Source organism: Chiloscyllium plagiosum, unplaced genomic scaffold (assembly GCF_037043375.1).
Source record: "Chiloscyllium plagiosum isolate Xiang-an unplaced genomic scaffold, Cpla_swu_hap1 HiC_scaffold_3, whole genome shotgun sequence".
NCBI classification, from domain to species: Eukaryota; Metazoa; Chordata; class Chondrichthyes; order Orectolobiformes; family Hemiscylliidae; genus Chiloscyllium; species Chiloscyllium plagiosum.
In genome coordinates this window covers 123,641,962-123,666,883 of record NW_028270141.1, presented here as the reverse complement: position 1 = coordinate 123,666,883, position 24,922 = coordinate 123,641,962, and the positions used below count along the sequence as shown (strand labels likewise).

At 51.8% G+C, this 24,922-nt stretch overlaps 13 non-coding genes and 2 pseudogenes across 13 annotated transcripts; all 15 read left to right on the top strand.

Annotated features, from left to right (window-relative positions):
* The first annotated feature begins 673 nt into the window (after positions 1-673).
* LOC148151017 (5S ribosomal RNA) lies at positions 674-792 on the top strand. Its single transcript, XR_015756112.1, has one exon. It is a non-coding gene; the product is annotated as a 5S ribosomal RNA (ribosomal RNA).
* Positions 793-2,338: 1,546 nt separating this feature from the next.
* LOC148151016 (5S ribosomal RNA) lies at positions 2,339-2,457 on the top strand. The gene has a single exon (XR_015756791.1). It is a non-coding gene; the product is annotated as a 5S ribosomal RNA (ribosomal RNA).
* A 1,532-nt stretch (positions 2,458-3,989) lies between these two features.
* On the top strand, positions 3,990-4,108 carry LOC148151015 (5S ribosomal RNA). The gene has a single exon (XR_015756509.1). It is a non-coding gene; the product is annotated as a 5S ribosomal RNA (ribosomal RNA).
* A 1,546-nt stretch (positions 4,109-5,654) lies between these two features.
* Positions 5,655-5,773, top strand: LOC148151014 (5S ribosomal RNA). The gene has a single exon (XR_015756717.1). It is a non-coding gene; the product is annotated as a 5S ribosomal RNA (ribosomal RNA).
* A 1,550-nt stretch (positions 5,774-7,323) lies between these two features.
* Positions 7,324-7,442, top strand: LOC148151013 (5S ribosomal RNA). Its single transcript, XR_015756414.1, has one exon. It is a non-coding gene; the product is annotated as a 5S ribosomal RNA (ribosomal RNA).
* A 1,546-nt stretch (positions 7,443-8,988) lies between these two features.
* LOC148151012 (5S ribosomal RNA) lies at positions 8,989-9,107 on the top strand. Its single transcript, XR_015756413.1, has one exon. It is a non-coding gene; the product is annotated as a 5S ribosomal RNA (ribosomal RNA).
* A 1,547-nt stretch (positions 9,108-10,654) lies between these two features.
* Positions 10,655-10,773, top strand: LOC148151011 (5S ribosomal RNA). Its single transcript, XR_015756412.1, has one exon. It is a non-coding gene; the product is annotated as a 5S ribosomal RNA (ribosomal RNA).
* Positions 10,774-12,319: 1,546 nt separating this feature from the next.
* On the top strand, positions 12,320-12,438 carry LOC148151010 (5S ribosomal RNA). Its single transcript, XR_015756411.1, has one exon. It is a non-coding gene; the product is annotated as a 5S ribosomal RNA (ribosomal RNA).
* Positions 12,439-13,984: 1,546 nt separating this feature from the next.
* Positions 13,985-14,103, top strand: LOC148151009 (5S ribosomal RNA). The gene has a single exon (XR_015755389.1). It is a non-coding gene; the product is annotated as a 5S ribosomal RNA (ribosomal RNA).
* A 1,547-nt stretch (positions 14,104-15,650) lies between these two features.
* Positions 15,651-15,769, top strand: LOC148151008 (5S ribosomal RNA). Its single transcript, XR_015756410.1, has one exon. It is a non-coding gene; the product is annotated as a 5S ribosomal RNA (ribosomal RNA).
* Positions 15,770-17,317: 1,548 nt separating this feature from the next.
* LOC148151007 (5S ribosomal RNA) lies at positions 17,318-17,436 on the top strand. Its single transcript, XR_015755598.1, has one exon. It is a non-coding gene; the product is annotated as a 5S ribosomal RNA (ribosomal RNA).
* A 1,534-nt stretch (positions 17,437-18,970) lies between these two features.
* Positions 18,971-19,089, top strand: LOC148151006 (5S ribosomal RNA). Its single transcript, XR_015756264.1, has one exon. It is a non-coding gene; the product is annotated as a 5S ribosomal RNA (ribosomal RNA).
* Positions 19,090-20,635: 1,546 nt separating this feature from the next.
* Positions 20,636-20,744, top strand: LOC148151005 (5S ribosomal RNA; annotated as a pseudogene).
* A 1,548-nt stretch (positions 20,745-22,292) lies between these two features.
* Positions 22,293-22,411, top strand: LOC148151004 (5S ribosomal RNA). The gene has a single exon (XR_015756267.1). It is a non-coding gene; the product is annotated as a 5S ribosomal RNA (ribosomal RNA).
* A 1,548-nt stretch (positions 22,412-23,959) lies between these two features.
* Positions 23,960-24,078, top strand: LOC148151003 (5S ribosomal RNA; annotated as a pseudogene).
* The last annotated feature ends 844 nt before the right edge of the window (positions 24,079-24,922 follow it).

Here is a 24,922-nt window from a genome sequence, read left to right as displayed (position 1 = left end):
TTCTTCACTACCTGCTGTACCTGCATGCTTACCTTCATTGAGTGGTGTACAAGAACCCCCAGATCTCTCTGTACTGCCCCTTTACCTAAATTGATTCCACTTAGGTGGTAATCTGCCTTCCTGTTCTTGCCACCAAAGTGGATAAGGATCCATTTATCCACGTGAAAGTGCATCTGCCATGCATCTGAGCACTCACCTAACTTGTCCAGGTCACCCTGTAATCTCCTAACATCCTCATCACATTTCACCCTGCCACCCAGCTGATGAAATTTGCGAATGTTATTGCTAATACCATCTTGTATATCCTGAAGATAGATTGTAAAAAGCTGCGGTCCCAGTACTGATCCGTGCGGTACCCCACTGGTCAGTGCCCGGCATTCCGAAATGGAGGGGTGGAGGAGTGTGGAAGGATGAGAGAATGCAGGCTGCGGCCCTATGAAGCAGGGGGAGGGCTTGCAGTTGGCCTGTGTGGGGATGTGGGAGACTACAGGAGCCTGGTGGGCAAGGGCTGGCTGAAAGGCAGCTGGAGGGACGGAGGGAGGGAAGCACGCACGGAGGAGGAAGAGCAAAGAGAAAAGAGAAAAAAAAGCCAAAGGGGATAAAGAGAAAGAGCAAGAAAGAAAATGTGGCTGGCCAGCACGCCTTGAAGTAGGGAGAAAAGGCAGGGGCCAGCGCCTGCGGCCATACTAGTCTGAAAACGCCCGATCTCGTCTGATCTCAGAAGCTAAGCAGACTCAGGCCTGGTTAGTACTTGGATGGGAGACCGCCTGGGAATACCAGGTGCAGTAGGCTTTTTCCGCCAGCAGTGGCTGCTCAAGTCACCCCTCTGCACTTGTCTTGTGCCAGGCAATGGAGCGGCAGGTTATTTTTGCTGCTGCTGCTGTGCCTGGCATCAGTCTCCTGCAGGCACGAGACACGGAGGGGAGGAGAGCGGAGCGCTGCCAAAATCAGCAAGAAAGGCGGAAAGAAAGGGATTGGGGCTGCACGCTGTCTGCGGGTGGCAGTCAGGAAAGGCGGACAATAGACAATAGGTGCAGGAGTTGGCCATTCTGCCCTTCCAGCCTGCACCACCATTCAATATGATCATGGCTGATCATCCTTAATCAGTATCCTGTTCCTGCCTTATCTCCATAACCCTTGATTCCACTATCCTTGAGAGCTCTATCCAACTCTTTCTTAAATGAATCCAGAGACTGGGCCTCCACTGCCCTCTGGGGCAGAGCATTCCACACAGCCACCACTCTCTGGGTGAAGAGGTTTCTCCTCATCTCTGTCCTAAATGGTCTACCCTGTATTTTTAAGCTGTGTCCTCTGTTTCGGCACTCACCCCGCAGCGGAAACATGTTGCCTGCCGCCAGAGTGTCCAATCCTTTGATCATCTTATATGTCTCAACCAGATCCCCTCTCAGTCTTCTAAACTCAAGGGTACACAAGCCCAGTCGCTCCAGTCTTTCAGTGTAAGGTAATCCCGCCATTCCAGGAATTGCCCTCGTGAACCTACGCTGCATTCCCTCAATAGCCAGAATGTCTCTCCTCAAATTTGGAGACCAGAACTGCACACAGTACTCCAGGTGTGGTCTCACCAGGGCCCTGTACAGCTGCAGAAGAACCTCTTTGCTTCTATACTCAATCCCTCTTGTTATGAAGGCCAGCATGCTATTAGCCTTCTTCACTACCTGCTGTACCTGCATGCTTACCTTCATTGAGTGGTGTACAAGAACCCCCAGATCTCTCTGTACTGCCCCTTTACCTAAATTGATTCCACTTAGGTGGTAATCTGCCTTCCTGTTCTTGCCACCAAAGTGGATAAGGATCCATTTATCCACGTGAAAGTGCATCTGCCATGCATCTGAGCACTCACCTAACTTGTCCAGGTCACCCTGTAATCTCCTAACATCCTCATCACATTTCACCCTGCCACCCAGCTGATGAAATTTGCGAATGTTATTGCTAATACCATCTTGTATATCCTGAAGATAGATTGTAAAAAGCTGCGGTCCCAGTACTGATCCGTGCGGTACCCCACTGGTCAGTGCCCGGCATTCCGAAATGGAGGGGTGGAGGAGTGTGGAAGGATGAGAGAATGCAGGCTGCGGCCCTATGAAGCAGGGGGAGGGCTTGCAGTTGGCCTGTGTGGGGATGTGGGAGACTACAGGAGCCTGGTGGTCAAGGGCTGGCTGAAAGGCAGCTGGAGGGACGGAGGGAGGGAAGCACGCACGGAGGAGGAAGAGCAAAGAGAAAAGAGAAAAAAAAGCCAAAGGGGATAAAGAGAAAGAGCAAGAAAGAAAATGTGGCTGGCCAGCACGCCTTGAAGTAGGGAGAAAAGGCAGGGGCCAGCGCCTACGGCCATACTAGTCTGAAAACGCCCGATCTCGTCTGATCTCGGAAGCTAAGCAGACTCAGGCCTGGTTAGTACTTGGATGGTAGACCGCCTGGGAATACCAGGTGCAGTAGGCTTTTTCCGCCAGCAGTGGCTGCTCAAGTCACCCCTCTGCACTTGTCTTGTGCCAGGCAATGGAGCGGCAGGTTATTTTTGCTGCTGCTGCTGTGCCTGGCATCAGTCTCCTGCAGGCACGAGACACGGAGGGGAGGAGAGCGGAGCGCTGCCAAAATCAGCAAGAAAGGGATTGGGGCTGCACGCTGTCTGCGGGTGGCAGTCAGGAAAGGCGGACAATAGACAATAGGTGCAGGAGTTGGCCATTCTGCCCTTCCAGCCTGCACTACCATTCAATATGATCATGGCTGATCATCCTTAATCAGTATCCTGTTCCTGCCTTATCTCCATAACCCTTGATTCCACTATCCTTGAGAGCTCTATCCAACTCTTTCTTAAATGAATCCAGAGACTGGGCCTCCACTGCCCTCTGGGGCAGAGCATTCCACACAGCCACCACTCTCTGGGTGAAGAAGTTTCTCCTCATCTCTGTCCTAAATGGTCTACCCCGTATTTTTAAGCTGTGTCCTCTGTTTCGGCACTCACCCCGCAGCGGAAACATGTTGCCTGCCGCCAGAGTGACCAATCCTTTGATCATCTTATATGTCTCAACCAGATCCCCTCTCAGTCTTCTAAACTCAAGGGTACACAAGCCCAGTCGCTCCAGTCTTTCAGTGTAAGGTAATCCCGCCATTCCAGGAATTGACCTCGTGAACCTACGCTGCATTCCCTCAATAGCCAGAATGTCTCTCCTCAAATTTGGAGACCAGAACTGCACACAGTACTCCAGGTATGGTCTCACCAGGGCCCTGTACAGCTGCAGAAGGACCTCTTTGCTCCTATACTCAATCCCTCTTGTTATGAAGGCCAGCATGCTATTAGCCTTCTTCACTACCTGCTGTACCTGCATGCTTACCTTCATTGAGTGGTGTACAAGAACCCCCAGATCTCTCTGTACTGCCCCTTTACCTAAATTGATTCCACTTAGGTGGTAATCTGCCTTCCTGTTCTTGCCACCAAAGTGGATAAGGATCCATTTATCCACGTGAAAATGCATCTGCCATGCATCTGAGCACTCACCTAACTTGTCCAGGTCACCCTGTAATCTCCTAACATCCTCATCACATTTCACCCTGCCACCCAGCTGATGAAATTTGCGAATGTTATTGCTAATACCATCTTGTATATCCTGAAGATAGATTGTAAAAAGCTGCGGTCCCAGTACTGATCCGTGCGGTACCCCACTGGTCAGTGCCTGGCATTCCGAAATGGAGGGGTGGAGGAGTGTGGAAGGATGAGAGAATGCAGGCTGCGGCCCTATGAAGCAGGGGGAGGGCTTGCAGTTGGCCTGTGGGGATGTGGGAGACTACAGGAGCCTGGTGGTCAAGGGCTGGCTGAAAGGCAGCTGGAGGGACGGAGGGAGGGAAGCACGCACGGAGGAGGAAGAGCAAAGAGAAAAGAGAAAAAAAAGCCAAAGGGGATAAAGAGAAAGAGCAAGAAAGAAAATGTGGCTGGCCAGCACGCCTTGAAGTAGGGAGAAAAGGCAGGGGCCAGCGCCTACGGCCATACTAGTCTGAAAACGCCCGATCTCATCTGATCTCGGAAGCTAAGCAGACTCAGGCCTGGTTAGTACTTGGATGGGAGACCGCCTGGGAATACCAGGTGCAGTAGGCTTTTTCCGCCAGCAGTGGCTGCTCAAGTCACCCCTCTGCACTTGTCTTGTGCCAGGCAATGGAGCGGCAGGTTATTTTTGCTGCTGCTGCTGTGCCTGGCATCAGTGTCCTGCAGGCACGAGACACGGAGGGGAGGAGAGCGGAGCGCTGCCAAAATCAGCAAGAAAGGCGGAAAGAAAGGGATTGGGGCTGCACGCTGTCTGCGGGTGGCAGTCAGGAAAGGCGGACAATAGACAATAGGTGCAGGAGTTGGCCATTCTGCCCTTCCAGCCTGCACCACCATTCAATATGATCATGGCTGATCATCCTTAATCAGTATCCTGTTCCTGCCTTATCTCCATAACCCTTGATTCCACTATCCTTGAGAGCTCTATCCAACTCTTTCTTAAATGAATCCAGAGACTGGGCCTCCACTGCCCTCTGGGGCAGAGCATTCCACACAGCCACCACTCTCTGGGTGAAGAAGTTTCTCCTCATCTCTGTCCTAAATGGTCTACCCCGTATTTTTAAGCTGTGTCCTCTGTTTCGGCACTCACCCCGCAGCGGAAACATGTTGCCTGCCGCCAGAGTGACCAATCCTTTGATCATCTTATATGTCTCAACCAGATCCCCTCTCAGTCTTCTAAACTCAAGGGTACACAAGCCCAGTCGCTCCAGTCTTTCAGTGTAAGGTAATCCCGCCATTCCAGGAATTGACCTCGTGAACCTACGCTGCATTCCCTCAATAGCCAGAATGTCTCTCCTCAAATTTGGAGACCAGAACTGCACACAGTACTCCAGGTATGGTCTCACCAGGGCCCTGTACAGCTGCAGAAGGACCTCTTTGCTCCTATACTCAATCCCTCTTGTTATGAAGGCCAGCATGCTATTAGCCTTCTTCACTACCTGCTGTACCTGCATGCTTACCTTCATTGAGTGGTGTACAAGAACCCCCAGATCTCTCTGTACTGCCCCTTTACCTAAATTGATTCCACTTAGGTGGTAATCTGCCTTCCTGTTCTTGCCACCAAAGTGGATAAGGATCCATTTATCCACGTGAAAGTGCATCTGCCATGCATCTGAGCACTCACCTAACTTGTCCAGGTCACCCTGTAATCTCCTAACATCCTCATCACATTTCACCCTGCCACCCAGCTGATGAAATTTGCGAATGTTATTGCTAATACCATCTTGTATATCCTGAAGATAGATTGTAAAAAGCTGCGGTCCCAGTACTGATCCGTGCGGTACCCCACTGGTCAGTGCCTGGCATTCCGAAATGGAGGGGTGGAGGAGTGTGGAAGGATGAGAGAATGCAGGCTGCGGCCCTATGAAGCAGGGGGAGGGCTTGCAGTTGGCCTGTGTGGGGATGTGGGAGACTACAGGAGCCTGGTGGTCAAGGGCTGGCTGAAAGGCAGCTGGAGGGACGGAGGGAGGGAAGCACGCACGGAGGAGGAAGAGCAAAGAGAAAAGAGAAAAAAAAGCCAAAGGGGATAAAGAGAAAGAGCAAGAAAGAAAATGTGGCTGGCCAGCACGCCTTGAAGTAGGGAGAAAAGGCAGGGGCCAGCACCTACGGCCATACTAGTCTGAAAACGCCCGATCTCATCTGATCTCGGAAGCTAAGCAGACTCAGGCCTGGTTAGTACTTGGATGGGAGACCGCCTGGGAATACCAGGTGCAGTAGGCTTTTTCCGCCAGCAGTGGCTGCTCAAGTCACCCCTCTGCACTTGTCTTGTGCCAGGCAATGGAGCGGCAGGTTATTTTTGCTGCTGCTGCTGCTGTGCCTGGCATCAGTCTCCTGCAGGCACGAGACACGGAGGGGAGGAGAGCGGAGCGCTGCCAAAATCAGCAAGAAAGGCGGAAAGAAAGGGATTGGGGCTGCACGCTGTCTGCGGGTGGCAGTCAGGAAAGGCGGACAATAGACAATAGGTGCAGGAGTTGGCCATTCTGCCCTTCCAGCCTGCACCACCATTCAATATGATCATGGCTGATCATCCTTAATCAGTATCCTGTTCCTGCCTTATCTCCATAACCCTTGATTCCACTATCCTTGAGAGCTCTATCCAACTCTTTCTTAAATGAATCCAGAGACTGGGCCTCCACTGCCCTCTGGGGCAGAGCATTCCACACAGCCACCACTCTCTGGGTGAAGAAGTTTCTCCTCATCTCTGTCCTAAATGGTCTACCCCGTATTTTTAAGCTGTGTCCTCTGTTTCGGCACTCACCCCGCAGCGGAAACATGTTGCCTGCCGCCAGAGTGTCCAATCCTTTGATCATCTTATATGTCTCAACCAGATCCCCTCTCAGTCTTCTAAACTCAAGGGTACACAAGCCCAGTCGCTCCAGTCTTTCAGTGTAAGGTAATCCCGCCATTCCAGGAATTGACCTCGTGAACCTACGCTGCATTCCCTCAATAGCCAGAATGTCTCTCCTCAAATTTGGAGACCAGAACTGCACACAGTACTCCAGGTGTGGTCTCACCAGGGCCCTGTACAGCTGCAGAAGGACCTCTTTGCTTCTATACTCAATCCCTCTTGTTATGAAGGCCAGCATGCTATTGGCCTTCTTCACTACCTGCTGTACCTGCATGCTTACCTTCATTGAGTGGTGTACAAGAACCCCCAGATCTCTCTGTACTGCCCCTTTACCTAAATTGATTCCACTTAGGTGGTAATCTGCCTTCCTGTTCTTGCCACCAAAGTGGATAAGGATCCATTTATCCACGTGAAAGTGCATCTGCCATGCATCTGAGCACTCACCTAACTTGTCCAGGTCACCCTGTAATCTCCTAACATCCTCATCACATTTCACCCTGCCACCCAGCTGATGAAATTTGCGAATGTTATTGCTAATACCATCTTGTATATCCTGAAGATAGATTGTAAAAAGCTGCGGTCCCAGTACTGATCCGTGCGGTACCCCACTGGTCAGTGCCTGGCATTCCGAAATGGAGGGGTGGAGGAGTGTGGAAGGATGAGAGAATGCAGGCTGCGGCCCTATGAAGCAGGGGGAGGGCTTGCAGTTGGCCTGTGTGGGGATGTGGGAGACTACAGGAGCCTGGTGGGCAAGGGCTGGCCTGAAAGGCAGCTGGAGGGACGGAGGGAGGGAAGCACGCACGGAGGAGGAAGAGCAAAGAGAAAAGAGAAAAAAAAGCCAAAGGGGATAAAGAGAAAGAGCAACAAAGAAAATGTGGCTGGCCAGCACGCTTTGAAGTAGGGAGAAAAGGCAGGGGCCAGGGCCTACGGCCATACTAGTCTGAAAACGCCCGATCTCGTCTGATCTCGGAAGCTAAGCAGACTCAGGCCTGGTTAGTACTTGGATGGGAGACCGCCTGGGAATACCAGGTGCAGTAGGCTTTTTCCGCCAGCAGTGGCTGCTCAAGTCACCCCTCTGCACTTGTCTTGTGCCAGGCAATGGAGCGGCAGGTTATTTTTGCTGCTGCTGCTGTGCCTGGCATCAGTCTCCTGCAGGCACGAGACACGGAGGGGAGGAGAGCGGAGCGCTGCCAAAATCAGCAAGAAAGGCGGAAAGAAAGGGATTGGGGCTGCACGCTGTCTGCGGGTGGCAGTCAGGAAAGGCGGACAATAGACAATAGGTGCAGGAGTTGGCCATTCTGCCCTTCCAGCCTGCACCACCATTCAATATGATCATGGCTGATCATCCTTAATCAGTATCCTGTTCCTGCCTTATCTCCATAACCCTTGATTCCACTATCCTTGAGAGCTCTATCCAACTCTTTCTTAAATGAATCCAGAGACTGGGCCTCCACTGCCCTCTGGGGCAGAGCATTCCACACAGCCACCACTCTCTGGGTGAAGAAGTTTCTCCTCATCTCTGTCCTAAATGGTCTACCCCGTATTTTTAAGCTGTGTCCTCTGTTTCGGCACTCACCCCGCAGCGGAAACATGTTGCCTGCCGCCAGAGTGTCCAATCCTTTGATCATCTTATATGTCTCAACCAGATCCCCTCTCAGTCTTCTAAACTCAAGGGTACACAAGCCCAGTCGCTCCAGTCTTTCAGTGTAAGGTAATCCCGCCATTCCAGGAATTGCCCTCGTGAACCTACGCTGCATTCCCTCAATAGCCAGAATGTCTCTCCTCAAATTTGGAGACCAGAACTGCACACAGTACTCCAGGTGTGGTCTCACCAGGGCCCTGTACAGCTGCAGAAGGACCTCTTTGCTTCTATACTCAATCCCTCTTGTTATGAAGGCCAGCATGCTATTAGCCTTCTTCACTACCTGCTGTACCTGCATGCTTACCTTCATTGAGTGGTGTACAAGAACCCCCAGATCTCTCTGTACTGCCCCTTTACCTAAATTGATTCCACTTAGGTGGTAATCTGCCTTCTTGTTCTTGCCACCAAAGTGGATAAGGATCCATTTATCCACGTGAAAGTGCATCTGCCATGCATCTGAGCACTCACCTAACTTGTCCAGGTCACCCTGTAATCTCCTAACATCCTCATCACATTTCACCCTGCCACCCAGCTGATGAAATTTGCGAATGTTATTGCTAATACCATCTTGTATATCCTGAAGATAGATTGTAAAAAGCTGCGGTCCCAGTACTGATCCGTGCGGTACCCCACTGGTCAGTGCCCGGCATTCCGAAATGGAGGGGTGGAGGAGTGTGGAAGGATGAGAGAATGCAGGCTGCGGCCCTATGAAGCAGGGGGAGGGCTTGCAGTTGGCCTGTGTGGGGATGTGGGAGACTACAGGAGCCTGGTGGGCAAGGGCTGGCTGAAAGGCAGCTGGAGGGACGGAGGGAGGGAAGCACGCACGGAGGAGGAAGAGCAAAGAGAAAAGAGAAAAAAAAGCCAAAGGGGATAAAGAGAAAGAGCAAGAAAGAAAATGTGGCTGGCCAGCACGCCTTGAAGTAGGGAGAAAAGGCAGGGGCCAGCGCCTACGGCCATACTAGTCTGAAAACGCCCGATCTCGTCTGATCTCGGAAGCTAAGCAGACTCAGGCCTGGTTAGTACTTGGATGGGAGACCGCCTGGGAATACCAGGTGCAGTAGGCTTTTTCCGCCAGCAGTGGCTGCTCAAGTCACCCCTCTGCACTTGTCTTGTGCCAGGCAATGGAGCGGCAGGTTATTTTTGCTGCTGCTGCTGTGCCTGGCATCAGTCTCCTGCAGGCACGAGACACGGAGGGGAGGAGAGCGGAGCGCTGCCAAAATCAGCAAGAAAGGCGGAAAGAAAGGGATTGGGGCTGCACGCTGTCTGCGGGTGGCAGTCAGGAAAGGCGGACAATAGACAATAGGTGCAGGAGTTGGCCATTCTGCCCTTCCAGCCTGCACCACCATTCAATATGATCATGGCTGATCATCCTTAATCAGTATCCTGTTCCTGCCTTATCTCCATAACCCTTGATTCCACTATCCTTGAGAGCTCTATCCAACTCTTTCTTAAATGAATCCAGAGACTGGGCCTCCACTGCCCTCTGGGGCAGAGCATTCCACACAGCCACCACTCTCTGGGTGAAGAAGTTTCTCCTCATCTCTGTCCTAAATGGTCTACCCCGTATTTTTAAGCTGTGTCCTCTGTTTCGGCACTCACCCCGCAGCGGAAACATGTTGCCTGCCGCCAGAGTGTCCAATCCTTTGATCATCTTATATGTCTCAACCAGATCCCCTCTCAGTCTTCTAAACTCAAGGGTACACAAGCCCAGTCGCTCCAGTCTTTCAGTGTAAGGTAATCCCGCCATTCCAGGAATTGACCTCGTGAACCTTCGCTGCATTCCCTCAATAGCCAGAATGTCTCTCCTCAAATTTGGAGACCAGAACTGCACACAGTACTCCAGGTGTGGTCTCACCAGGGCCCTGTACAGCTGCAGAAGGACCTCTTTGCTTCTATACTCAATCCCTCTTGTTATGAAGGCCAGCATGCTATTAGCCTTCTTCACTACCTGCTGTACCTGCATGCTTACCTTCATTGAGTGGTGTACAAGAACCCCCAGATCTCTCTGTACTGCCCCTTTACCTAAATTGATTCCACTTAGGTGGTAATCTGCCTTCCTGTTCTTGCCACCAAAGTGGATAAGGATCCATTTATCCACGTGAAAGTGCATCTGCCATGCATCTGAGCACTCACCTAACTTGTCCAGGTCACCCTGTAATCTCCTAACATCCTCATCAGATTTCACCCTGCCACCCAGCTGATGAAATTTGCGAATGTTATTGCTAATACCATCTTGTATATCCTGAAGATAGATTGTAAAAAGCTGCGGTCCCAGTACTGATCCGTGCGGTACCCCACTGGTCAGTGCCTGGCATTCCGAAATGGAGGGGTGGAGGAGTGTGGAAGGATGAGAGAATGCAGGCTGCGGCCCTATGAAGCAGGGGGAGGGCTTGCAGTTGGCCTGTGTGGGGATGTGGGAGACTACAGGAGCCTGGTGGGCAAGGGCTGGCCTGAAAGGCAGCTGGAGGGACGGAGGGAGGGAAGCACACACGGAGGAGGAAGAGCAAAGAGAAAAGAGAAAAAAAAGCCAAAGGGGATAAAGAGAAAGAGCAACAAAGAAAATGTGGCTGGCCAGCACGCTTTGAAGTAGGGAGAAAAGGCAGGGGCCAGGGCCTACGGCCATACTAGTCTGAAAACGCCCGATCTCGTCTGATCTCGGAAGCTAAGCAGACTCAGGCCTGGTTAGTACTTGGATGGGAGACCGCCTGGGAATACCAGGTGCAGTAGGCTTTTTCCGCCAGCAGTGGCTGCTCAAGTCACCCCTCTGCACTTGTCTTGTGCCAGGCAATGGAGCGGCAGGTTATTTTTGCTGCTGCTGCTGTGCCTGGCATCAGTCTCCTGCAGGCACGAGACACGGAGGGGAGGAGAGCGGAGCGCTGCCAAAATCAGCAAGAAAGGCGGAAAGAAAGGGATTGGGGCTGCACGCTGTCTGCGGGTGGCAGTCAGGAAAGGCGGACAATAGACAATAGGTGCAGGAGTTGGCCATTCTGCCCTTCCAGCCTGCACCACCATTCAATATGATCATGGCTGATCATCCTTAATCAGTATCCTGTTCCTGCCTTATCTCCATAACCCTTGATTCCACTATCCTTGAGAGCTCTATCCAACTCTTTCTTAAATGAATCCAGAGACTGGGCCTCCACTGCCCTCTGGGGCAGAGCATTCCACACAGCCACCACTCTCTGGGTGAAGAAGTTTCTCCTCATCTCTGTCCTAAATGGTCTACCCCGTATTTTTAAGCTGTGTCCTCTGTTTCGGCACTCACCCCGCAGCGGAAACATGTTGCCTGCCGCCAGAGTGTCCAATCCTTTGATCATCTTATATGTCTCAACCAGATCCCCTCTCAGTCTTCTAAACTCAAGGGTACACAAGCCCAGTCGCTCCAGTCTTTCAGTGTAAGGTAATCCCGCCATTCCAGGAATTGCCCTCGTGAACCTACGCTGCATTCCCTCAATAGCCAGAATGTCTCTCCTCAAATTTGGAGACCAGAACTGCACACAGTACTCCAGGTGTGGTCTCACCAGGGCCCTGTACAGCTGCAGAAGGACCTCTTTGCTTCTATACTCAATCCCTCTTGTTATGAAGGCCAGCATGCTATTAGCCTTCTTCACTACCTGCTGTACCTGCATGCTTACCTTCATTGAGTGGTGTACAAGAACCCCCAGATCTCTCTGTACTGCCCCTTTACCTAAATTGATTCCACTTAGGTGGTAATCTGCCTTCTTGTTCTTGCCACCAAAGTGGATAAGGATCCATTTATCCACGTGAAAGTGCATCTGCCATGCATCTGAGCACTCACCTAACTTGTCCAGGTCACCCTGTAATCTCCTAACATCCTCATCACATTTCACCCTGCCACCCAGCTGATGAAATTTGCGAATGTTATTGCTAATACCATCTTGTATATCCTGAAGATAGATTGTAAAAAGCTGCGGTCCCAGTACTGATCCGTGCGGTACCCCACTGGTCAGTGCCCGGCATTCCGAAATGGAGGGGTGGAGGAGTGTGGAAGGATGAGAGAATGCAGGCTGCGGCCCTATGAAGCAGGGGGAGGGCTTGCAGTTGGCCTGTGTGGGGATGTGGGAGACTACAGGAGCCTGGTGGGCAAGGGCTGGCTGAAAGGCAGCTGGAGGGACGGAGGGAGGGAAGCACGCACGGAGGAGGAAGAGCAAAGAGAAAAGAGAAAAAAAAGCCAAAGGGGATAAAGAGAAAGAGCAAGAAAGAAAATGTGGCTGGCCAGCACGCCTTGAAGTAGGGAGAAAAGGCAGGGGCCAGCGCCTACGGCCATACTAGTCTGAAAACGCCCGATCTCGTCTGATCTCGGAAGCTAAGCAGACTCAGGCCTGGTTAGTACTTGGATGGGAGACCGCCTGGGAATACCAGGTGCAGTAGGCTTTTTCCGCCAGCAGTGGCTGCTCAAGTCACCCCTCTGCACTTGTCTTGTGCCAGGCAATGGAGCGGCAGGTTATTTTTGCTGCTGCTGCTGTGCCTGGCATCAGTCTCCTGCAGGCACGAGACACGGAGGGGAGGAGAGCGGAGCGCTGCCAAAATCAGCAAGAAAGGCGGAAAGAAAGGGATTGGGGCTGCACGCTGTCTGCGGGTGGCAGTCAGGAAAGGCGGACAATAGACAATAGGTGCAGGAGTTGGCCATTCTGCCCTTCCAGCCTGCACCACCATTCAATATGATCATGGCTGATCATCCTTAATCAGTATCCTGTTCCTGCCTTATCTCCATAACCCTTGATTCCACTATCCTTGAGAGCTCTATCCAACTCTTTCTTAAATGAATCCAGAGACTGGGCCTCCACTGCCCTCTGGGGCAGAGCATTCCACACAGCCACCACTCTCTGGGTGAAGAAGTTTCTCCTCATCTCTGTCCTAAATGGTCTACCCCGTATTTTTAAGCTGTGTCCTCTGTTTCGGCACTCACCCCGCAGCGGAAACATGTTGCCTGCCGCCAGAGTGTCCAATCCTTTGATCATCTTATATGTCTCAACCAGATCCCCTCTCAGTCTTCTAAACTCAAGGGTACACAAGCCCAGTCGCTCCAGTCTTTCAGTGTAAGGTAATCCCGCCATTCCAGGAATTGACCTCGTGAACCTTCGCTGCATTCCCTCAATAGCCAGAATGTCTCTCCTCAAATTTGGAGACCAGAACTGCACACAGTACTCCAGGTGTGGTCTCACCAGGGCCCTGTACAGCTGCAGAAGGACCTCTTTGCTTCTATACTCAATCCCTCTTGTTATGAAGGCCAGCATGCTATTAGCCTTCTTCACTACCTGCTGTACCTGCATGCTTACCTTCATTGAGTGGTGTACAAGAACCCCCAGATCTCTCTGTACTGCCCCTTTACCTAAATTGATTCCACTTAGGTGGTAATCTGCCTTCCTGTTCTTGCCACCAAAGTGGATAAGGATCCATTTATCCACGTGAAAGTGCATCTGCCATGCATCTGAGCACTCACCTAACTTGTCCAGGTCACCCTGTAATCTCCTAACATCCTCATCAGATTTCACCCTGCCACCCAGCTGATGAAATTTGCGAATGTTATTGCTAATACCATCTTGTATATCCTGAAGATAGATTGTAAAAAGCTGCGGTCCCAGTACTGATCCGTGCGGTACCCCACTGGTCAGTGCCTGGCATTCCGAAATGGAGGGGTGGAGGAGTGTGGAAGGATGAGAGAATGCAGGCTGCGGCCCTATGAAGCAGGGGGAGGGCTTGCAGTTGGCCTGTGTGGGGATGTGGGAGACTACAGGAGCCTGGTGGGCAAGGGCTGGCTGAAAGGCAGCTGGAGGGACGGAGGGAGGGAAGCACGCACGGAGGAGGAAGAGCAAAGAGAAAAGAGAAAAAAAAGCCAAAGGGGATAAAGAGAAAGAGCAAGAAAGAAAATGTGGCTGGCCAGCACGCCTTGAAGTAGGGAGAAAAGGCAGGGGTCAGCGCCTACGGCCATACTAGCCTGAAAACGCCCGATCTCGTCTGATCTCGGAAGCTAAGCAGACTCAGGCCTGGTTAGTACTTGGATGGGAGACCGCCTGGGAATACCAGGTGCAGTAGGCTTTTTCCGCCAGCAGTGGCTGCTCAAGTCACCCCTCTGCACTTGTCTTGTGCCAGGCAATGGAGCGGCAGGTTATTTTTGCTGCTGCTGCTGTGCCTGGCATCAGTCTCCTGCAGGCACGAGACACGGAGGGGAGGAGAGCGGAGCGCTGCCAAAATCAGCAAGAAAGGCGGAAAGAAAGGGATTGGGGCTGCACGCTGTCTGCGGGTGGCAGTCAGGAAAGGCGGACAATAGACAATAGGTGCAGGAGTTGGCCATTCTGCCCTTCCAGCCTGCACCACCATTCAATATGATCATGGCTGATCATCCTTAATCAGTATCCTGTTCCTGCCTTATCTCCATAACCCTTGATTCCACTATCCTTGAGAGCTCTATCCAACTCTTTCTTAAATGAATCCAGAGACTGGGCCTCCACTGCCCTCTGGGGCAGAGCATTCCACACAGCCACCACTCTCTGGGTGAAGAAGTTTCTCCTCATCTCTGTCCTAAATGGTCTACCCCGTATTTTTAAGCTGTGTCCTCTGTTTCGGCACTCACCCCGCAGCGGAAACATGTTGCCTGCCGCCAGAGTGTCCAATCCTTTGATCATCTTATATGTCTCAACCAGATCCCCTCTCAGTCTTCTAAACTCAAGGGTACACAAGCCCAGTCGCTCCAGTCTTTCAGTGTAAGGTAATCCCGCCATTCCAGGAATTGACCTCGTGAACCTACGCTGCATTCCCTCAATAGCCAGAATGTCTCTCCTCAAATTTGGAGACCAGAACTGCACACAGTACTCCAGGTGTGGTCTCACCAGGGCCCTGTACAGCTGCAGAAGGACCTCTTTGCTTCTATACTCAATCCCTCTTGTTATGAAGGCCAGCATGCTATTAGCCTTCTTCACTACCTGCTGTACCTGCATGCTTACCTTCATTGAGTGGTGTACAAGAACCCCCAGATCTCTCTGTACTGCCCCTTTACCTAAATTGATTCCACTTAGGTGGTAATCTGCCTTCCTGTTCTTGCCACCAAAGTGGATAAGGATCCATTTATCCACGTGAAAGTGCATCTGCCATGCATCTGAGCACTCACCTAACTTGTCCAGGTCACCCTGTAATCTCCTAACATCCTCATCACATTTCACCCTGCCACCCAGCTGATGAAATTTGCGAATGTTATTGCTAATACCATCTTGTATATCCTGAAGATAGATTGTAAAAAGCTGCGGTCCCAGTACTGATCCGTGCGGTACCCCACTGGTCAGTGCCCGGCATTCCGAAATGGAGGGGTGGAGGAGTGTGGAAGGATGAGAGAATGCAGGCTGCGGCCCTATGAAGCAGGGGGAGGGCTTGCAGTTGGCCTGTGTGGGGATGTGGGAGACTACAGGAGCCTGGTGGGCAAGGGCTGGCCTGAAAGGCAGCTGGAGGGACGGAGGGAGGGAAGCACGCACGGAGGAGGAAGAGCAAAGAGAAAAGAGAAAAAAAAGCCAAAGGGGATAAAGAGAAAGAGCAACAAAGAAAATGTGGCTGGCCAGCACGCTTTGAAGTAGGGAGAAAAGGCAGGGGCCAGGGCCTACGGCCATACTAGTCTGAAAACGCCCGATCTCGTCTGATCTCGGAAGCTAAGCAGACTCAGGCCTGGTTAGTACTTGGATGGGAGACCGCCTGGGAATACCAGGTGCAGTAGGCTTTTTCCGCCAGCAGTGGCTGCTCAAGTCACCCCTCTGCACTTGTCTTGTGCCAGGCAATGGAGCGGCAGGTTATTTTTGCTGCTGCTGCTGTGCCTGGCATCAGTCTCCTGCAGGCACGAGACACGGAGGGGAGGAGAGCGGAGCGCTGCCAAAATCAGCAAGAAAGGCGGAAAGAAAGGGATTGGGGCTGCACGCTGTCTGCGGGTGGCAGTCAGGAAAGGCGGACAATAGACAATAGGTGCAGGAGTTGGCCATTCTGCCCTTCCAGCCTGCACCACCATTCAATATGATCATGGCTGATCATCCTTAATCAGTATCCTGTTCCTGCCTTATCTCCATAACCCTTGATTCCACTATCCTTGAGAGCTCTATCCAACTCTTTCTTAAATGAATCCAGAGACTGGGCCTCCACTGCCCTCTGGGGCAGAGCATTCCACACAGCCACCACTCTCTGGGTGAAGAAGTTTCTCCTCATCTCTGTCCTAAATGGTCTACCCCGTATTTTTAAGCTGTGTCCTCTGTTTCGGCACTCACCCCGCAGCGGAAACATGTTGCCTGCCGCCAGAGTGTCCAATCCTTTGATCATCTTATATGTCTCAACCAGATCCCCTCTCAGTCTTCTAAACTCAAGGGTACACAAGCCCAGTCGCTCCAGTCTTTCAGTGTAAGGTAATCCCGGAATTGACCAGGAATTGACCTCGTGAACCTACGCTGCATTCCCTCAATAGCCAGAATGTCTCTCCTCAAATTTGGAGACCAGAACTGCACACAGTACTCCAGGTGTGGTCTCACCAGGGCCCTGTACAGCTGCAGAAGGACCTCTTTGCTTCTATACTCAATCCCTCTTGTTATGAAGGCCAGCATGCTATTAGCCTTCTTCACTACCTGCTGTACCTGCATGCTTACCTTCATTGAGTGGTGTACAAGAACCCCCAGATCTCTCTGTACTGCCCCTTTACCTAAATTGATTCCACTTAGGTGGTAATCTGCCTTCTTGTTCTTGCCACCAAAGTGGATAAGGATCCATTTATCCACGTGAAAGTGCATCTGCCATGCATCTGAGCACTCACCTAACTTGTCCAGGTCACCCTGTAATCTCCTAACATCCTCATCACATTTCACCCTGCCACCCAGCTGATGAAATTTGCGAATGTTATTGCTAATACCATCTTGTATATCCTGAAGATAGATTGTAAAAAGCTGCGGTCCCAGTACTGATCCGTGCGGTACCCCACTGGTCAGTGCCCGGCATTCCGAAATGGAGGGGTGGAGGAGTGTGGAAGGATGAGAGAATGCAGGCTGCGGCCCTATGAAGCAGGGGGAGGGCTTGCAGTTGGCCTGTGTGGGGATGTGGGAGACTACAGGAGCCTGGTGGGCAAGGGCTGGCTGAAAGGCAGCTGGAGGGACGGAGGGAGGGAAGCACGCACGGAGGAGGAAGAGCAAAGAGAAAAGAGAAAAAAAAGCCAAAGGGGATAAAGAGAAAGAGCAAGAAAGAAAATGTGGCTGGCCAGCACGCCTTGAAGTAGGGAGAAAAGGCAGGGGCCAGCGCCTATGGCCATACTAGTCTGAAAACGCCTGATCTCGTCTGATCTCGGAAGCTAAGCAGACTCAGGCCTGGTTAGTACTTGGATGGGAGACCGCCTGGGAATACCAGGTGCAGTAGGCTTTTTCCGCCAGCAGTGGCTGCTCAAGTCACCCCTCTGCACTTGTCTTGTGCCAGGCAATGGAGCGGCAGGTTATTTTAGCTGCTGCTGCTGTGCCTGGCATCAGTCTCCTGCAGGCACGAGACACGGAGGGGAGGAGAGCGGAGCGCTGCCAAAATCAGCAAGAAAGGGATTGGGGCTGCACGCTGTCTGCGGGTGGCAGTCAGGAAAGGCGGACAATAGACAATAGGTGCAGGAGTTGGCCATTCTGCCCTTCCAGCCTGCACCACCATTCAATATGATCATGGCTGATCATCCTTAATCAGTATCCTGTTCCTGCCTTATCTCCATAACCCTTGATTCCACTATCCTTGAGAGCTCTATCCAACTCTTTCTTAAATGAATCCAGAGACTGGGCCTCCACTGCCCTCTGGGGCAGAGCATTCCACACAGCCACCACTCTCTGGGTGAAGAAGTTTCTCCTCATCTCTGTCCTAAATGGTCTACCCCGTATTTTTAAGCTGTGTCCTCTGTTTCGGCACTCACCCCGCAGCGGAAACATGTTGCCTGCCGCCAGAGTGTCCAATCCTTTGATCATCTTATATGTCTCAACCAGATCCCCTCTCAGTCTTCTAAACTCAAGGGTACACAAGCCCAGTCGCTCCAGTCTTTCAGTGTAAGGTAATCCCGCCATTCCAGGAATTGACCTCGTGAACCTTCGCTGCATTCCCTCAATAGCCAGAATGTCTCTCCTCAAATTTGGAGACCAGAACTGCACACAGTACTCCAGGTGTGGTCTCACCAGGGCCCTGTACAGCTGCAGAAGGACCTCTTTGCTTCTATACTCAATCCCTCTTGTTATGAAGGCCAGCATGCTATTAGCCTTCTTCACTACCTGCTGTACCTGCATGCTTACCTTCATTGAGTGGTGTACAAGAACCCCCAGATCTCTCTGTACTGCCCCTTTACCTAAATTGATTCCACTTAGGTGGTAATCTGCCTTCCTGTTCTTGCCACCAAAGTGGATAAGGATCCATTTATCCACGTGAAAGTGCATCTGCCATGCATCTGAGCACTCACCTAACTTGTCCAGGTCACCCTGTAATCTCCTAACATCCTCATCACATTTCACCCTGCCACCCAGCTGATGAAATTTGCGAATGTTATTGCTAATACCATCTTGTATATCCTGAAGATAGATTGTAAAAAGCTGCGGTCCCAGTACTGATCCGTGCGGTACCCCACTGGTCAGTGCCCGGCATTCCGAAATGGAGGGGTGGAGGAGTGTGGAAGGATGAGAGAATGCAGGCTGCGGCCCTATGAAGCAGGGGGAGGGCTTGCAGTTGGCCTGTGTGGGGATGTGGGAGACTACAGGAGCCTGGTGGGCAAGGGCTGGCTGAAAGGCAGCTGGAGGGACGGAGGGAGGGAAGCACGCACGGAGGAGGAAGAGCAAAGAGAAAAGAGAAAAAAAAGCCAAAGGGGATAAAGAGAAAGAGCAAGAAAGAAAATGTGGCTGGCCAGCACGCCTTGAAGTAGGGAGAAAAGGCAGGGGCCAGCGCCTACGGCCGTACTAGTCTGAAAACGCCCGATCTCGTCTGATCTCGGAAGCTAAGCAGACTCAGGCCTGGTTAGTACTTGGATGGGCGACCGCCTGGGAATACCAGGTGCAGTCGGCTTTTTCCGCCAGCAGTGGCTGCTCAAGTCACCCCTCTGCACTTGTCTTGTGCCAGGCAATGGAGCGGCAGGTTATTTTTGCTGCTGCTGCTGTGCCTGGCATCAGTCTCCTGCAGGCACGAGACACGGAGGGGAGGAGAGCGGAGCGCTGCCAAAATCAGCAAGAAAGGCGGAAAGAAAGGGATTGGGGCTGCACGCTGTCTGCGGGTGGCAGTCAGGAAAGGCGGACAATAGACAATAGGTGCAGGAGTTGGCCATTCTGCCCTTCCAGCCTGCACCACCATTCAATATGATCATGGCTGATCATCCTTAATCAGTATCCTGTTCCTGCCTTATCTCCATAACCCTTGATTCCACTATCCTTGAGAGCTCTATCCAACTCTTTCTTAAATGAATCCAGAGACTGGGCCTCCACTGCCCTCTGGGGCAGAGCATTCCACACAGCCACCACTCTCTGGGTGAAGAAGTTTCTCCTCATCTCTGTCCTAAATGGTCTACCCCGTATTTTTAAGCTGTGTCCTCTGTTTCGGCACTCACCCCGCAGCGGAAACATGTTGCCTGCCGCCAGAGTGTCCAATCCTTTGATCATCTTATATGTCTCAACCAGATCCCCTCTCAGTCTTCTAAACTCAAGGGTACACAAGCCCAGTCGCTCCAGTCTTTCAGTGTAAGGTAATCCCGCCATTCCAGGAATTGACCTCGTGAACCTACGCTGCATTCCCTCAATAGCCAGAATGTCTCTCCTCAAATTTGGAGACCAGAACTGCACACAGTACTCCAGGTGTGGTCTCACCAGGGCCCTGTACAGCTGCAGAAGGACCTCTTTGCTTCTATACTCAATCCCTCTTGTTATGAAGGCCAGCATGCTATTAGCCTTCTTCACTACCTGCTGTACCTGCATGCTTACCTTCATTGAGTGGTGTACAAGAACCCCCAGATCTCTCTGTACTGCCCCTTTACCTAAATTGATTCCACTTAGGTGGTAATCTGCCTTCCTGTTCTTGCCACCAAAGTGGATAAGGATCCATTTATCCACGTGAAAGTGCATCTGCCATGCATCTGAGCACTCACCTAACTTGTCCAGGTCACCCTGTAATCTCCTAACATCCTCATCACATTTCACCCTGCCACCCAGCTGATGAAATTTGCGAATGTTATTGCTAATACCATCTTGTATATCCTGAAGATAGATTGTAAAAAGCTGCGGTCCCAGTACTGATCCGTGCGGTACCCCACTGGTCAGTGCCTGGCATTCCGAAATGGAGGGGTGGAGGAGTGTGGAAGGATGAGAGAATGCAGGCTGCGGCCCTATGAAGCAGGGGGAGGGCTTGCAGTTGGCCTGTGTGGGGATGTGGGAGACTACAGGAGCCTGGTGGGCAAGGGCTGGCTGAAAGGCAGCTGGAGGGACGGAGGGAGGGAAGCACGCACGGAGGAGGAAGAGCAAAGAGAAAAGAGAAAAAAAAGCCAAAGGGGATAAAGAGAAAGAGCAAGAAAGAAAATGTGGCTGGCCAGCACGCCTTGAAGTAGGGAGAAAAGGCAGGGGCCAGTGCCTACGGCCATACTAGCCTGAAAACGTCTGATCTCGGAAGCTAAGCAGACTCAGGCCTGGTTAGTACTTGGATGGGAGACCGCCTGGGAATACCAGGTGCAGTAGGCTTTTTCCGCCAGCAGTGGCTGCTCAAGTCACCCCTCTGCACTTGTCTTGTGCCAGGCAATGGAGCGGCAGGTTATTTTTGCTGCTGCTGCTGTGCCTGGCATCAGTCTCCTGCAGGCACGAGACACGGAGGGGAGGAGAGCGGAGCGCTGCCAAAATCAGCAAGAAAGGCGGAAAGAAAGGGATTGGGGCTGCACGCTGTCTGCGGGTGGCAGTCAGGAAAGGCGGACAATAGACAATAGGTGCAGGAGTTGGCCATTCTGCCCTTCCAGCCTGCACCACCATTCAATATGATCATGGCTGATCATCCTTAATCAGTATCCTGTTCCTGCCTTATCTCCATAACCCTTGATTCCACTATCCTTGAGAGCTCTATCCAACTCTTTCTTAAATGAATCCAGAGACTGGGCCTCCACTGCCCTCTGGGGCAGAGCATTCCACACAGCCACCACTCTCTGGGTGAAGAAGTTTCTCCTCATCTCTGTCCTAAATGGTCTACCCCGTATTTTTAAGCTGTGTCCTCTGTTTCGGCACTCACCCCGCAGCGGAAACATGTTGCCTGCCGCCAGAGTGTCCAATCCTTTGATCATCTTATATGTCTCAACCAGATCCCCTCTCAGTCTTCTAAACTCAAGGGTACACAAGCCCAGTCGCTCCAGTCTTTCAGTGTAAGGTAATCCCGGAATTGACCAGGAATTGACCTCGTGAACCTACGCTGCATTCCCTCAATAGCCAGAATGTCTCTCCTCAAATTTGGAGACCAGAACTGCACACAGTACTCCAGGTGTGGTCTCACCAGGGCCCTGTACAGCTGCAGAAGGACCTCTTTGCTTCTATACTCAATCCCTCTTGTTATGAAGGCCAGCATGCTATTAGCCTTCTTCACTACCTGCTGTACCTGCATGCTTACCTTCATTGAGTGGTGTACAAGAACCCCCAGATCTCTCTGTACTGCCCCTTTACCTAAATTGATTCCACTTAGGTGGTAATCTGCCTTCCTGTTCTTGCCACCAAAGTGGATAAGGATCCATTTATCCACGTGAAAGTGCATCTGCCATGCATCTGAGCACTCACCTAACTTGTCCAGGTCACCCTGTAATCTCCTAACATCCTCATCAGATTTCACCCTGCCACCCAGCTGATGAAATTTGCGAATGTTTTTGCTAATACCATCTTGTATATCCTGAAGATAGATTGTAAAAAGCTGCGGTCCCAGTACTGATCCGTGCGGTACCCCACTGGTCAGTGCCTGGCATTCCGAAATGGAGGGGTGGAGGAGTGTGGAAGGATGAGAGAATGCAGGCTGCGGCCCTATGAAGCAGGGGGAGGGCTTGCAGTTGGCCTGTGTGGGGATGTGGGAGACTACAGGAGCCTGGTGGGCAAGGGCTGGCTGAAAGGCAGCTGGAGGGACGGAGGGAGGGAAGCACGCACGGAGGAGGAAGAGCAAAGAGAAAAGAGAAAAAAAAGCCAAAGGGGATAAAGAGAAAGAGCAACAAAGAAAATGTGGCTGGCCAGCACGCCTTGAAGTAGGGAGAAAAGGCAGGGGCCAGCGCCTACGGCCATACTAGTCTGAAAACGCCCGATCTCGTCTGATCTTGGAAACTAAGCAGACTCAGGCCTGGTTAGTACTTGGATGGGAGACCGCCTGGGAATACCAGGTGCAGTAGGCTTTTTCCGCCAGCAGTGGCTGCTCAAGTCACCCCTCTGCACTTGTCTTGTGCCAGGCAATGGAGCGGCAGGTTATTTTTGCTGCTGCTGCTGTGCCTGGCATCAGTCTCCTGCAGGCACGAGACACGGAGGGGAGGAGAGCGGAGCGCTGCCAAAATCAGCAAGAAAGGCGGAAAGAAAGGGATTGGGGCTGCACGCTGTCTGCGGGTGGCAGTCAGGAAAGGCGGACAATAGACAATAGGTGCAGGAGTTGGCCATTCTGCCCTTCCAGCCTGCACCACCATTCAATATGATCATGGCTGATCATCCTTAATCAGTATCCTGTTCCTGCCTTATCTCCATAACCCTTGATTCCACTATCCTTGAGAGCTCTATCCAACTCTTTCTTAAATGAATCCAGAGACTGGGCCTCCACTGCCCTCTGGGGCAGAGCATTCCACACAGCCACCACTCTCTGGGTGAAGAAGTTTCTCCTCATCTCTGTCCTAAATGGTCTACCCCGTATTTTTAAGCTGTGTCCTCTGTTTCGGCACTCACCCCGCAGCGGAAACATGTTGCCTGCCGCCAGAGTGTCCAATCCTTTGATCATCTTATATGTCTCAACCAGATCCCCTCTCAGTCTTCTAAACTCAAGGGTACACAAGCCCAGTCGCTCCAGTCTTTCAGTGTAAGGTAATCCCGGAATTGACCAGGAATTGACCTCGTGAACCTACGCTGCATTCCCTCAATAGCCAGAATGTCTCTCCTCAAATTTGGAGACCAGAACTGCACACAGTACTCCAGGTGTGGTCTCACCAGGGCCCTGTACAGCTGCAGAAGGACCTCTTTGCTTCTATACTCAATCCCTCTTGTTATGAAGGCCAGCATGCTATTAGCCTTCTTCACTACCTGCTGTACCTGCATGCTTACCTTCATTGAGTGGTGTACAAGAACCCCCAGATCTCTCTGTACTGCCCCTTTACCTAAATTGATTCCACTTAGGTGGTAATCTGCCTTCCTGTTCTTGCCACCAAAGTGGATAAGGATCCATTTATCCACGTGAAAGTGCATCTGCCATGCATCTGAGCACTCACCTAACTTGTCCAGGTCACCCTGTAATCTCCAAACATCCTCATCACATTTCACCCTGCCACCCAGCTGATGAAATTTGCGAATGTTTTTGCTAATACCATCTTGTGTATCCTGAAGATAGATTGTAAAAAGCTGCGGTCCCAGTACTGATCCGTGCGGTACCCCACTGGTCAGTGCCTGGCATTCCGAAATGGAGGGGTGGAGGAGTGTGGAAGGATGAGAGAATGCAGGCTGCGGCCCTATGAAGCAGGGGGAGGGCTTGCAGTTGGCCTGTGTGGGGATGTGGGAGACTACAGGAGCCTGGTGGGCAAGGGCTGGCTGAAAGGCAGCTGGAGGGACGGAGGGAGGGAAGCACGCACGGAGGAGGAAGAGCAAAGAGAAAAGAGAAAAAAAAGCCAAAGGGGATAAAGAGAAAGAGCAAGAAAGAAAATGTGGCTGGCCAGCACGCCTTGAAGTAGGGAGAAAAGGCAGGGGCCAGCGCCTACGGCCATAGTAGTCTGAAAACGCCCGATCTCACCTGATCTCGGAAACTAAGCAGACTCAGGCCTGGTTAGTACTTGGATGGGAGACCGCCTGGGAATACCAGGTGCAGTAGGCTTTTTCCGCCAGCAGTGGCTGCTCAAGTCACCCCTCTGCACTTGTCTTGTGCCAGGCAATGGAGCGGCAGGTTATTTTTGCTGCTGCTGCTGTGCCTGGCATCAGTCTCCTGCAGGCACGAGACACGGAGGGGAGGAGAGCGGAGCGCTGCCAAAATCAGCAAGAAAGGCGGAAAGAAAGGGATTGGGGCTGCACGCTGTCTGCGGGTGGCAGTCAGGAAAGGCGGACAATAGACAATAGGTGCAGGAGTTGGCCATTCTGCCCTTCCAGCCTGCACCACCATTCAATATGATCATGGCTGATCATCCTTAATCAGTATCCTGTTCCTGCCTTATCTCCATAACCCTTGATTCCACTATCCTTGAGAGCTCTATCCAACTCTTTCTTAAATGAATCCAGAGACTGGGCCTCCACTGCCCTCTGGGGCAGAGCATTCCACACAGCCACCACTCTCTGGGTGAAGAAGTTTCTCCTCATCTCTGTCCTAAATGGTCTACCCCGTATTTTTAAGCTGTGTCCTCTGTTTCGGCACTCACCCCGCAGCGGAAACATGTTGCCTGCCGCCAGAGTGTCCAATCCTTTGATCATCTTATATGTCTCAACCAGATCCCCTCTCAGTCTTCTAAACTCAAGGGTACACAAGCCCAGTCGCTCCAGTCTTTCAGTGTAAGGTAATCCCGCCATTCCAGGAATTGACCTCGTGAACCTACGCTGCATTCCCTCAATAGCCAGAATGTCTCTCCTCAAATTTGGAGACCAGAACTGCACACAGTACTCCAGGTGTGGTCTCACCAGGGCCCTGTACAGCTGCAGAAGGACCTCTTTGCTTCTATACTCAATCCCTC